Raw genomic sequence first — 12,847 nt, forward strand, 5'->3', positions numbered from 1 at the left:
GCTGGAATCAAGGTTGCTGGGAGAAACATCAATAACCTCAAATATGCAGATGACACCACCGTTCTGGCAGAAAGTGAAGAGGAACTAAAAAGCCTCTTGATGAAGGTGAAAGTGGAGAGTGAAAAAGTTGGCTTAAAGCTCAACATTCAGAAAACGAAGATCATGGCATCCGGTCCCATCACTTCATGGGAAATAGATGGAGAAACAGTGTCAGACTTTATTTTTGGGGGCTCCAAAATCAGTGCACATGGTGACTGCAGCCCTGAAATTAAACGACGCTTACTCTTTGGAAGGAAAGTTATGACCAACCTAGATAGCGTATTGAAAAGCAGAGACGTTACTTTGCCAACAAAGGTCCATCTAGTCAAGGCAATGGTTTTTCTAGAGATCATGTATGGATGTGAGAGTTGGACTGTGAAGAAGGCTGAGTGCCGAAGAATTGATGCTTTTGAACTGTAGTGTTGGAGAAGACTCTTGAGAGCCCTTTGGACTGCAAGGAGATCCAACCAGTCCATTCTGAAGGAGATCAGCCCTGGGATTTCTTTGGAAGGAATGATGCTAAAGCTGAAACACCAGTACTTTGGCCACCTCATGAGAAGAGTTGACTCATTGGAAAAGACTCCGATGTTCGGAGGGATTGGGGGCAGGAGAAGAAGGGGACGACAGAGGATGAGATGGCTGGATTGCATCACTGTCTCGGTGGACATGAGTCTTGGTAAACTCCGGGAGTTGGTGATAGACAGGGAGGCCTGGTGTGCTGTGATTCATGGGGTCGCGAAGATTCGGACACGACTGAGTGACTGAACTGAACTGACTGAAAAGAAAAATGCCTGGAATTGTCCATCAGAATCTATGGTATGCAATTGAAAAATATCCTGAAATAGTTAAGATTTGCTTTCTTGTGTCTCGAATTGTACTACATTCATTTCAATATTTAATAGCTCGCCATCCATCAACAAAGCGGTTGTCTTTGAACAGGTGCTGTTACTATTTATGTATATTTTTTAAGCACCATGGGTGACTAGTAAATACTAATTAAAAGACATTTAAAACCAAATAGAACACTTTCTAACACCATACACAAAAGTAAACTTGACATGGATTAAAATATAAGACCTGAAACTGTAAAACTTCTGGAGAAAAACAGACAGAATGCTCTCTGACGTAAATCACAGCAAGATCCTCCATGACCCACCTCACAGAGTACTGGAAATAAAATAAAAAATAAACAAATGGGACATAATTAAGCTTAAAAGCTTTGCACAACGAAGGAAGCTATAAGCAAGGTGAAAAGACAGCCTTTGGAATGGGAGAAAATAATAGCAAATGAAACAACTGACAAAGAATTAATCTCAAAAATATACAGGCAGCTCATGTAGCTCAATACCAGAAAAATAAGTGACCCAATCAAAAATGGGCCAAAGAACTGAACAGATATTTCTCCATAGACATACAGATGGCTATCAAACACATGAAAAGATGCTCAACACAATTCATTATCAGAGAAATGCAAATCAAAACCGCAATGAGGTACCATCTCAGGCTGTTCAGAATGGCTGCCATCAAAAAGTCTGCAAACAATAAATGCTGGAGAGGGTGTGGAGGAAAGGGAACCCTCTTACACTGTTGGTGGGAATGCAAACTAGTATAGCCACTATGGAGAACAGTGTGGAGATTCCTTAAAAAACTGGAAATAGAGCTGCCATACAACCCAGCAATCCCACTGCTGGGCATACACACCAAAGAAACCAGAATTGAAAGAGACACTTTTACCCCAGTATTCATCACAGCACTATTTATAATAGCTAGGACATGGAAGCAGGCAAATGGATAAGAAAGCTGTGGTACATATACACAATGGAGTATTGCTCAGCTATTCAAAAGAGTGCATTTGAATCAGTTCTAATGAGGTGGATGAAACTGGATCCTATTAACAGAGTGAAGTAAACCAGAAATAAAAAATCAATACAGTATATTAATGCATATATTTCGAATTTAGAAAGATGGTAACAGCAACTCTATATGTGAGACAGCAAAAGAGACAGATATATAAAGACCAGACTTTTGAGCTCTGTGGGAGAAGGCGAGGGTGGGATGATTTGAGAGAATAGCATTGAAACATGTACATTACCATATGTGAAATAGATGACCAGTCTAAGTTTGATGCATGAAACAGGGCATTCAAAGCTGGTGCACTGGGACAACTCAGAGGGATGGAATGGGGAGGGAGGTGGGAGGGGGGTTCGGGATGGGAGACACATGTACACCTGTGGCTGATTCATGTCAATGTATAGCAAAAACCACAATATTGTACAATAATTAGCCTCCAATTAAAACAAATAAGAAAATAGTTCATCTTGTAAAAGAATCTTATATAAAAATTAAAGTGAGAAGGACATCCTACACTAGAAGTGGGTCTACTAGATTCTATTACTTGTCCAAAAATATCAAGTGCCAGATATGGCAAGCACAGATAAGATGAAACTATATGTGTATAAAGTTAGCCTTTAGGAAACTCAAATTATAGTTAGACACACACATAAGAAACTAAATTGCTTATAATGTGATCAGTTCTACTATTTTTATTTGTGAGGTATTAGGTTCTGCTAGTGGTAAAGAACCTGCCTGCCAATGCAGGAGATGCAGGAGACACCAGCTGATCCATGAGTAGGGAGGAACCTCTGGAGGAGGAAATGGCAACCCACTCCAATATTCTTGCCTGGCGAATCCCATGGACAGAAGAGCCTGGTGGGTTACAGTCCACAGGGTCACAAAGAGTCGGATATGACTGAAGCAACTTAGCACACATACATAGATTATAATTTTTTTCTCCAGTGTTCTATAGTTTATTGGTGGCAGAGTGGTAGATGAGGCACAAAATGCTTCACAGAAGACTTGTTAGTGATTTTATGGTTTGAGTCTTATGAGCTATGAGTATACATTTAGTTCTGTTCACTTCACTTGCTCATGTCTGACTCTTTGCGACCCCATGAACTGCAGCACGCCAGGCTACCCTGTTCGCCACCAGCTCACAGGGCTTGCTCAAACTCATGTCCATTGAATTGGTGATGCCATCCTGCATTTCATCCTCTGTCATCCCCTTCTCCTCCCACCTTCAATCTTTCCCAGCATCAGGGTCTTCTCCAATGAGTCAGTTCTTTGCATCAGGTGGAGTTTCAGCTTTAGTATCAGTCCTTCCAATGTATATTCAGGATTGATTTCCTTTAGGATTGATGAATTTCATCTCCTCACTGTGCAAGGGACTCTCAAGAGTCTTTGCCAACACCACAGTTCAAATATATAGTCCAGCTCTGATATCCATATATGACTACTAGAAAAACCATAGCTTTGACTAGATCGACCTTTGTTGGCAAAGTAATGTCTCTCCTTTTTAATATGCTGTCTAGGTTGGTCATAACTTTTCTTCCAAGGAGCAAGCGTCTTTTAATTTCTGGCTGCTGTCACCATCTGCAGTGATTTTGAAGCCCCCCAAACTAAAGTATCTCACTGTTTCCATTGTTTCCCCATCTATTTGCCATGAAGTGATGGGGCTGGATGCTATGATCTTAGTTTTCTAAATGTTGAGCTTTAAGTCAACGTTTTCACTCTCCCCTTTCACTTTCATCACGAGGCTCTTTAGTTCCTCTTAGTTTTCTTCCATAAAGGTGGTGTCATCTGCATATCTGAGGTTATTGATATTTCTCCCAGAAATCTTGATCCAGCTTGTGCTTCATCCAGCCCAGCGTTTCTCATGATGTACTCTGCATGTAACTTAAATAAGCAGGGTGACAATAGACAGCCTTGATGTACTCCTTTTCCTATTTGGAACCAGTCTGTTGTTCCATGTCCAGCTCTAACTGTTGCTTCTTGACCTGCATATAGATTTCTCAGGAGGCAAGTCAGGTGGTCTGGTATTCCCATCTCTTTAAGAATTTTCCACAGTTTGTGGAAATGCTCAAACTGCTGTACAATTGCTCTCATCTCACATGCTAGGAAAGTAATGCTCAAAATTCTCCAAGCCAGGCTTCAACAGTATGTGAACCATGAATTTCCAGATTTTCAAGCTGAGTTTAGAAAAGGCAGAGGAACCAGAGATCAAATTGCCAACATTCCTTGGCTCATGGAGGCCATGCTCAGTAAATCTTTAATCCAGTTTTCTATGATGAGTGGGGCCATGTTCCTTCCCTGTAGTTTGGCTTAAGGCCAAACTATGGTAGGGGTAACATTGTTAATCTCCTTCTGAAAGGACTTATGCCAGGACTGTTGTATTCAGTGCCCCTGACTCCCTGGCAGGCCACTGTCTGCCCACGCCTCCATTGAAGACCCCTGGACACTCACAGGCAAGTCTGGCTCAGTCTCTCGTGGGGTTACTGCTCCTTTCTTCCGGGTTCCTGGTGCACACAAGATTTTGTGTGTACTCTCCAAGAATCTGTTTCCCCAGTCCTGTGTAAGTTCTGTCATCAAATCCCACTGGCCTTCAAAGTCAAATTCCCTGGGATTCTCAGTCCGTTTGCCAGATCCCCAGGTTGGGAACTCTCTTGTGGACCCTGGAACTTTCACAACAGTGCAAGAACTTCTTTGGTATAATTGTTCTCCAGTTTGTGGTGTGTCTGCTTGGTGGCTTTATGTTGGGACTCAATTGCCATGCCTCCCAGGTCTGCTTCAGTCATAGCACCTGTCCCTGCAGCAGGCCACTGCTGACCTGTGCCTTCACAGGAGATACTCAGACACTCAAAGGCAGGTCTGGCTCAGCCTCTTGTGGGGTCCCTGGGTCCTGGTGCACACAAGGTTTTGTTTGAGCCCTCGGACCATCTTTGGTGGGTATGGGATTTGCTTCTAAATGCTATTTCACCTTTCCAGCTCTCTTGTTGGGGCTTCTCCTTTGCCCTTGGATGTGGGCATATTTTTTTGGTGGGATCCATCATTCTCCTGTCGATGGTTTGGTTCAGTGGTTAGTTGTAATTTTGGAGTTCTCATAGGAGAAGATGAGTGCACATCCTTCTACTCTATCATCTTGTGGATCCTATGTATATGAATGAATTCATGTTTAACAAGAATCAGTAATGACTTGTATAAATTAATCATATGAACTAAAGTAATTTGCATGCTTACCCAAAACAATCAAGCTAAGTGTATCCTATATATTCATATACACATAGATACACATATTCATATATATTGGATACACTTAGTTAGCTTGATTTTTTTGGGTAAGCACATAAATTACTTTAGTTCATATGATTGATTTATACAAGCCATTGCTGATTTTTGTTAAACATTATGAATTCATTCATTAAAAGTATTTATGGACGATATTGGAGATTGAGGACTAAACCAGAGACTGTACAAGATTATAAAAGAAAGGAAGACTTAAGATGAAAAATGATGAATTGATGAATAAGAATGTGTACAGGTTGATGTATGGTCCTGTAGAACATTCTGGATACGTGAGTCTGATCATGACAGAATGTGCATGCTAGAGTTTTGATTCATTAGTACATGGGTGGTATAGTGAAAACCTGGAGCCTGGATAAAACCACAGAGCAAAGAGCACAGGCCAAAGCCTTAATTCTGGGGTCCCAGTGTGAACACAGCAAATACAAAGGATACTATCATCATAAATTCACAAAGGTAAAAAAAATATCTGGGACCCTCAGGCCTTAGAGTGGAGAAGGCAATGGCCACCCACTCCAGTACTCTTGCCTGGAAAATCCCATGGACGGAGGAGCCTGGTAGGCTGCAGTCCATGGGGTCTCAACAAGTCGGACACGACTGAGCAACTTCACTTTCACTTTTCCCTTTCATGCATTGGAGAAGGAAATGGCAACCCACTCCAGTGTTCTTGCCTGGAGAATCCCAGGAATGGCGGAGCTTGGCGGGCTGCCATCTATGGGGTCGCACAGAGTTGGACACGACTGAAGAGACTTAGCAGCAGCAGCAGCAGGCCTTAGAGAATTTTGATAGTGGACCAATTACAAAAATAAAGTTCTACCCCCACCAGTTTATTGCATTAGATAATATGGAGCTCCATGATGACCTAAGTCAGAAGAGTGAGTAGAGAAAAGGGAGGATATCAGATTGTAAGGGGTTTTAATTGAATGCAGAAAGATTGAAGGAAAACAGAGATGGGGAGTATGGATGATTGTTTCAAGAAATACGGGAAAAACAGGAGGTTAAGAAAATGAGACCCAGGTAGTGAAGCAGAGCCAGGAATCCCAGAGTTGGAATCCCAGAGCACCTTGTACATGCTGGAAAAATAACCAGTAGAAAGAGGAAGATGGAGGAAGCAACAAGAAGGGTTGCTGTTCTTTATCAGACTTGTTACATGCTGAATGGCATATCCTGGTGGGTTTATTTACTAAGTTTAGTGGCTTGAAAAGGATACATAACCTTTTCCAAATCTCTCCTCAATGATCTATTTATTAATTTTGTGAAGGGTTGATGTGTTGTGAGCAGTCCTGTCTTTCCCAGAGTGGTATGTCTGGGTGAACGCTGATGGGAAGAAGCAGACCACCACCCTGTGGCCTCTCCTGCTTGGGGAACCAGTTGCTCCCCTGGTTTGTTCAATTGGAAGTGCACACGAAGAGGCACAGCCCAGTGGGGAGGGTGACCAGCTAGGCAACTGAAGACACGTACCACCTCTTCTTCAGCCTCCCTTAAGAGAACTCACACTACTGACCCAGAAAGATGTTTAAACTGTGTGTGTGTTGTTATTTTTAAGTGAACAATCATATCAGCATCTCAGAGCTAAACAAGAGAGTATAGTTACCAGTTGTGGCCTAACTAATTCCTTCTGTGTGCTTCAAAAAGAGTTCAGGAGTGGTGGAAGGAGCACTTAGAGTTTAGGCTCTTAGAGGGCGTGAAACATTCATGCTTTCACAGCCCCACAGTTTCACTTTGGTCTTCTGTGGCCTATTTTCCTTGGTCCCCCCTTGAATATTTCTCATCCTCATCTTTGGTATGAAAAATCTCCCTCTGAAAATCTCCTTATACTCAGAAAACTTGAAGTATTCCTATTTCTTGAAGGATCTGAGAACAATTTCCATTCCCTGATTCTGCAGACTCAGGTTCCCTTAAGCACAGACTTTGCTGAGTCTGCAGAAGTTGCCTCTGTGACAATTACAGAAAAGAACTTCCCATCACAAAGAAAAAATTTTGCATGCTACCACAAAATCTGAACAACTACACTCTACAGCTTTCTTATGAGGTGGAGGAATCATGAGCTCAGGGGGTTACTTGGGATAATTTAGTGTATATTTATATGAAAACCCTTTTTGTATCTTTTTAAAAAACTTTATTAGAGCATAGTTGACTAATAGTGTTGTGTTAGTTTCACATGTACAGTGTAGTCATTAAGTTAAGCATATTAATATATTCATTCTTTTTCCAATTCTTTTCCTATGTAGGGTATGACAGAATATTGAGTAGAGGTCCCCGTTCTCTACAGTAGGACTTGGTTGATTATTTGTTTTATATATTGTAGTGTGTATATGTTAAGCCCAAGCTCCTAATTTATCTTCCTCCCACCCAATCAAATGAGCAGATGACATTTGTTTGAAGAAACATTTCTTTAAAGAAAACCTTTTTAAAATCCACCATCAGAGCATATGCATCGGACCTTTAAGGATCAGGAAAAGCTTCTAAAATGTAATTCCTCTCTTTAGCTGGCTGCACATGTATCCTGCCATACCCATAATATGGTGATGGACATTTCAGGTTTGGGAGAAAAAAGCCACCTCAGTGTTCACAAAGACCTTGGGGGTTTGGGTGGGACAGGACTCACTCCCACACACAAGTGTGGTAGTGAACATGTGTGCACGTTCTCTACTGGAGTGTGTACATGGCTGCGTGTAGGCTCTATGTTAGTCTTCTCTTTCTACCAGTGTGATTTCAGTCAGTCTCCTTTCAAGATAATCTCATCTTTGTAATTCCTATAGTTTTGTAGTTTTTACTACCACACAATTTAGTATTTAGAAAATGAAAATGCTTTCTATTTTTTGGCTTTTAGTCTACTGATTGAAGGAAAAATAAACCCTCAATATTTTACTCAGAATCATTTTGATTTGTTCTTGAGACTAAGATTAATTTATTACAAAGTAACACAAAATAAGCATTGAATGGCTCTGTTTAAACCATCTGAGATGGAGTGGCACCTAAAACTAAATTCGTTTTTATATTTTTACAGAGAAGAAGGGTTGGTCTAACCACTTTCAAGCAGATCTTTGTCATATGAAGTTTTGAAAAACAAAACAAAAAAGTGACCAACTTCACAGGCAGAGGCTTAAAGCCAAGATTCACTGTGTGTGATCTCTAGACCCAAGCTTGGTGTTCTGTGTCATAACGATCCTTGTAGCTATTTCTCCCAGGGGCATAAAGCACAGAAATTTTTAATAACCTGGAAATATAGTTAATGGAGCTTTAATTAAGTGGAACAAAATAGTGTATGCATTGCATTCATTGATACTAATGTTAATTTAAAATCAGACTGGCTGGGAATTGTTCTGTCCTGTTCTGCCACTATGATGAGGTGAGACAGAACTACTCTCATCACTGAGGAGTTATTTAAGGGGTATGGCCGTGGATAGAAATGTTCTATAGAGGGAGACATGTTTTTCTTTCTAAGATGTAAAATAACAGGCTTTTAGGGGCTCTTCCACTTTCCTGAAGTTGGCTGTCAGAATCCATATCTGAAAATAAGTCTTATTCCACGCTAATGGGGTTATAGCAGTTGGAAACTGGGTTTAAAGCTTCTGTGTAAGTTCGTAAGAGCAGCAGAAGGGCAGTCTGCTCAGCTAGAACCAAGGAGAAGAAGAGAGATGTCGCAGGAAGTGGCCGTGGTGTAGACTTTATTGCTATCCCAGTGTTTGAGTCTTGGATATGAGGGGTTTCCCAGGGAAGCAGAAATGATAAAATAAACCTTTATACCTTGGATGAATCACGCTGCAAGTATCCAACCCGAGGACTTACTGGACAAACAAGTCCATTAGTGAGAGCTGTATGTGAACAGCTATGAATGGAAGAGTTTCAACTAGAAACAGATAACCTACAACAAGAAATTTTGTGAATTCCAGATCACAAAGTGCATTGCAGAGAAGCCACCCATGTCTTGTTCAAAAGAATGTTTGAACACAGGTTGCACAGAAGCAATAGCCTTCCAAAAGAACTGGTCTGCAACTCAATTAAGAGACTTCCACTTTTTAATATTTTTTGCTACTTTATTTTTTTTAATTGAAGGATAATTGCTTTACAGAATTTTATGGTTTTGTGTCATACATCAACAAGAATCAGCCATAGGTGCACCCATGTCCTGAACCTCCCTTCCATCTCCCTCCCCATCCCACCCTTCTAGATTGTCACAGAACCTTGTTTGAGTTCCCTGAGTCATACAGCAAATTCCCATTGACTATATGTTTTACAGTCCATGCAATTCTCTAGGCCAGAATACTGGGGTGGATAGGCTTTCCCTTCTCCAGGGAATCTTCCCAACCCAGGAATTGAACCCAGGACTCCTGCATTGCAGGCAGATTTTTTACCAGTTGAGCCACAAGCGAAGCCCAAACATGTGGTATTGTAAATTTCCATGTTACTCTCTCCATACATCTTATCCTCTCCCTCCTCCCTTCCCTCCATATTCACAGGTCTGTTTTCTATGTCTGTTTCTCCATTGCTGCCCTGAAAATTAGTTCATCGGTACCATGTAGATTCCATATATATGTGTCAGTATACGATATTTATGTTTCTCTTTCTGACTTACTTCACTCTGTATAATAGGTCCTAGGTTCATCCACCTCATTAGAACTGACTCAAATGTCTTCCATTTTATGGCTGAGTAGTAATCCATTGTATATATGTACCACAGCTTCTTTATCCATTCATCTGTCGATAGACATCTAGGTTGCTTTCATGTTCTAGTTATTGCAAATAGTGCTGCAGTGAACACTGGAGTACATGGGTCTTTTTCAATTTTGATTTCCATTTCCTCAGGGTATATGCCTAGGAGTAAGATTATGGTCATATGGTGGTTTTATTCCTAGCTTTTTAAGGAATCTCCATACCATCTTCCATAGTGGCCATATCAATTTACATTCCCACCAGCAATGCAAAAGTGTTCCCTTTTCTCCACACCCTCTCCAGCATTTTTGTTTGTAGACTTTTTGATGATGGCCATTCTGCCTGGTGTGAGGTGGTATCTCATTGTAGTTTTTTGATTTGCATTTCTCTAATAATGAGTGATGTTGAGCATATTTTCATGTGTTTATTAGCCATCTGTATGTCTTTGGAGAGATGTCTGTTTAGGTCTTTTTCCTACTTTTTGATTGGGTTGTTTGTTTTTCTGATATTAAATTGTATGAGGTACTTGTATATTTTGGAAATTAATTTTCTGTCAGTTGTTTCATTTGCTATTATTTTCTGCCATTATGAGGGTTGTCTTTTCACCTTGTTTGTAGTTTCCTTTACTGTGCAAAAGCTTTTAAGTATAATTAGGTCCAATTTGTTGTTGTTGTTGTTTTTTTTTTTTAACTTTATTTCCATTACTCTAGGAGGTGGGTCATAGAAGATTTTGCTTTGGTTTATGTCATTGAGTGTTCTGCCTATGTTTTCCTCTAAGAGTTTTATAGTTTCTTTTTTTACATTTAGGTCTTTAATCCATTTTTAGTTTATCTTTGTGTGTGGTGTTTGAAAGTGTTCTAATTTGAGACTTTCACTCTTTATAATCCTTCCTGTTTTCAACTTAGTAGTAGAGGAAGCATTTGTAAAAGGGAACATGTGTTGAGCTTTTCCTTGGACAAGAGATTAGAAGTTTTAAACAGATTACACAATTATTTTTTTAAACCCACATAACTAGAAAGAGTTGGGCTCAATTAGGATTCCATAGCAAGATGGGGAGTTTATTTCAGTAGAATACAAAAGCAAGATTGGAAGAAGAGAATGGAATCCTTATCCACTTTATTAATGCAAAATGTTGAGACTCTAGTAATACTAACCAGTCCAGCAGTGTTTTAAAGACAGCAGGTTTGGAAACTTTTGATGACAATGTCCGTTCAGAGGGTCAATTTAATCACAGTAAAATCACAATGCCTTCATACTCTCTGGAACATGACTCATTACCTTAAGAGAGAAACTTCCAGATTTTTTTCTCTTCCTACTTACTTTTGTACACATGAAATGCCTACATATACATATGACTTGACTAAAGGTGGGATCCTAATACCTGAGTTCTTTAAGTTGAAATATAATTGACATGTAATATTATATTAGTTTCTGGTGTAATAGTAATATGAAATGCTTGGTAAATCCATCAGCTGCATTTAAAGTCCCTTTATTTCCTATATGAACTAATCTCATTTTCTTCAGATCATAAGCCTTTTGAGGAAGCTACATATTTTCTTTGCTTCAAAGCTGTTAAGGCCCAGATACATCTGCAGCTTTACACACAACAAATGACTTAGATCATCATTTGAAGTATGTTTGTGAACCTGGTAAGACTTGAGGCCTGACATGCTGAAACACGATCTAATCTAAAACAGGTGAACTGAGCTCTGAAATAGTTATCATGTACCTGCCCTTTCTGAATGTACAAATTGAACTACCCATGTAATATGAAATGATCACCATGATAAGTCTAGTTACCATCTGTCACCATACAAAGTTATTAAAATTTTGACTATATTCCCAATGATGTACATTATATCCCCATGGCTTATTTTTATAACTAGAGAGTTGTATCTCTTTATTCCCTTCATCTACTTTGCCTGCACACACCCCCATTTCCCTTCCATCTGGCAATCATCCCTTCTTTATATCTGTGAGTCTGGTTTTGTTTAGTTTGTTTTGTTTTTAGATTCAAAATGTAAGTGAGATCATATGGGATTTCTCTTTGTCTTCCCCTGTCTTATTTTAGTTAGGTGAATACCCTCTAGATCCATCCATATTATTTCAAATGGCAAGATTTCATTATTTATGGCTGAGTAATATTTCATTGTGTATGTTGTGTGTGTGTGTGTGTATACACACACACATATATATATATGTGAAGAGTGACAGTGTTAGTAGCTCAGCCATTTCTGACTCTCTGTGACCCCATGGACTGTCACCTGCCAGGCTCCTCTGTCCATGGAAATTCTCCAGGCAAGAATGCTGGAGTGGGTAGCCATTCTCTCCTCGGGGGGATCTTCCCAACCCAAGGATTGAACCCGGTCTCCTTCACTGGAGGTAGATTCTTGACCACCATCTGAACCACCAGGAAAGCCCATGTACATATGTACATATGTATGTACTTATGTTTGTTGTTCTTCAGTCACTCAGTCGTGTCTGACTCTTTGTGACCCCATGGACTGCAGCATGCCAGGCTTCCCTGTTCCTCACCATCTCCCAGAGCTTGCTCAAACTCTTGTCTATCAAGATGGTGATGCCATCCAACCATCTCATCCTATGTTATCCCCTTCTCCTCCTGCTTTCTATTTTTCCCAGTATCAAGGTCTTTTTCAGTGATCCAGCTTTTCCCATCAGGTGGCCAAAGTATTGGAGTTTCAGTTTCAGCATCAGTCCGTCCAGTGAATATTCAGGGCTGATTTCCTTTAGGACAGACTGGTTTGATCTTGCAGTCCAAGAGACTCTCAAGAGTCTTATCCAGCACCACAATTCAAAAGCATGAATTCTTTGATGTTCAGCTTTCTTTATGTTCCAACTCTCAAAGCCATGACAAACCTAGACAGTGTATTAAAAAACAGAGACATTGCCTTAACAACAAAGGTTTATATAGTCAAAGCTATTGTTTTTCCAGTAGTTACGTACATATAGAAGTATATATATTTTCTACACCTTTATCCATTCATCTATCAATGGA

The sequence above is a fragment of the Bison bison genome, unplaced genomic scaffold (assembly GCF_000754665.1).
Source record: "Bison bison bison isolate TAMUID 2011002044 unplaced genomic scaffold, Bison_UMD1.0 scf7180017864235, whole genome shotgun sequence".
Classification (NCBI taxonomy): Eukaryota; Metazoa; Chordata; class Mammalia; order Artiodactyla; family Bovidae; genus Bison; species Bison bison.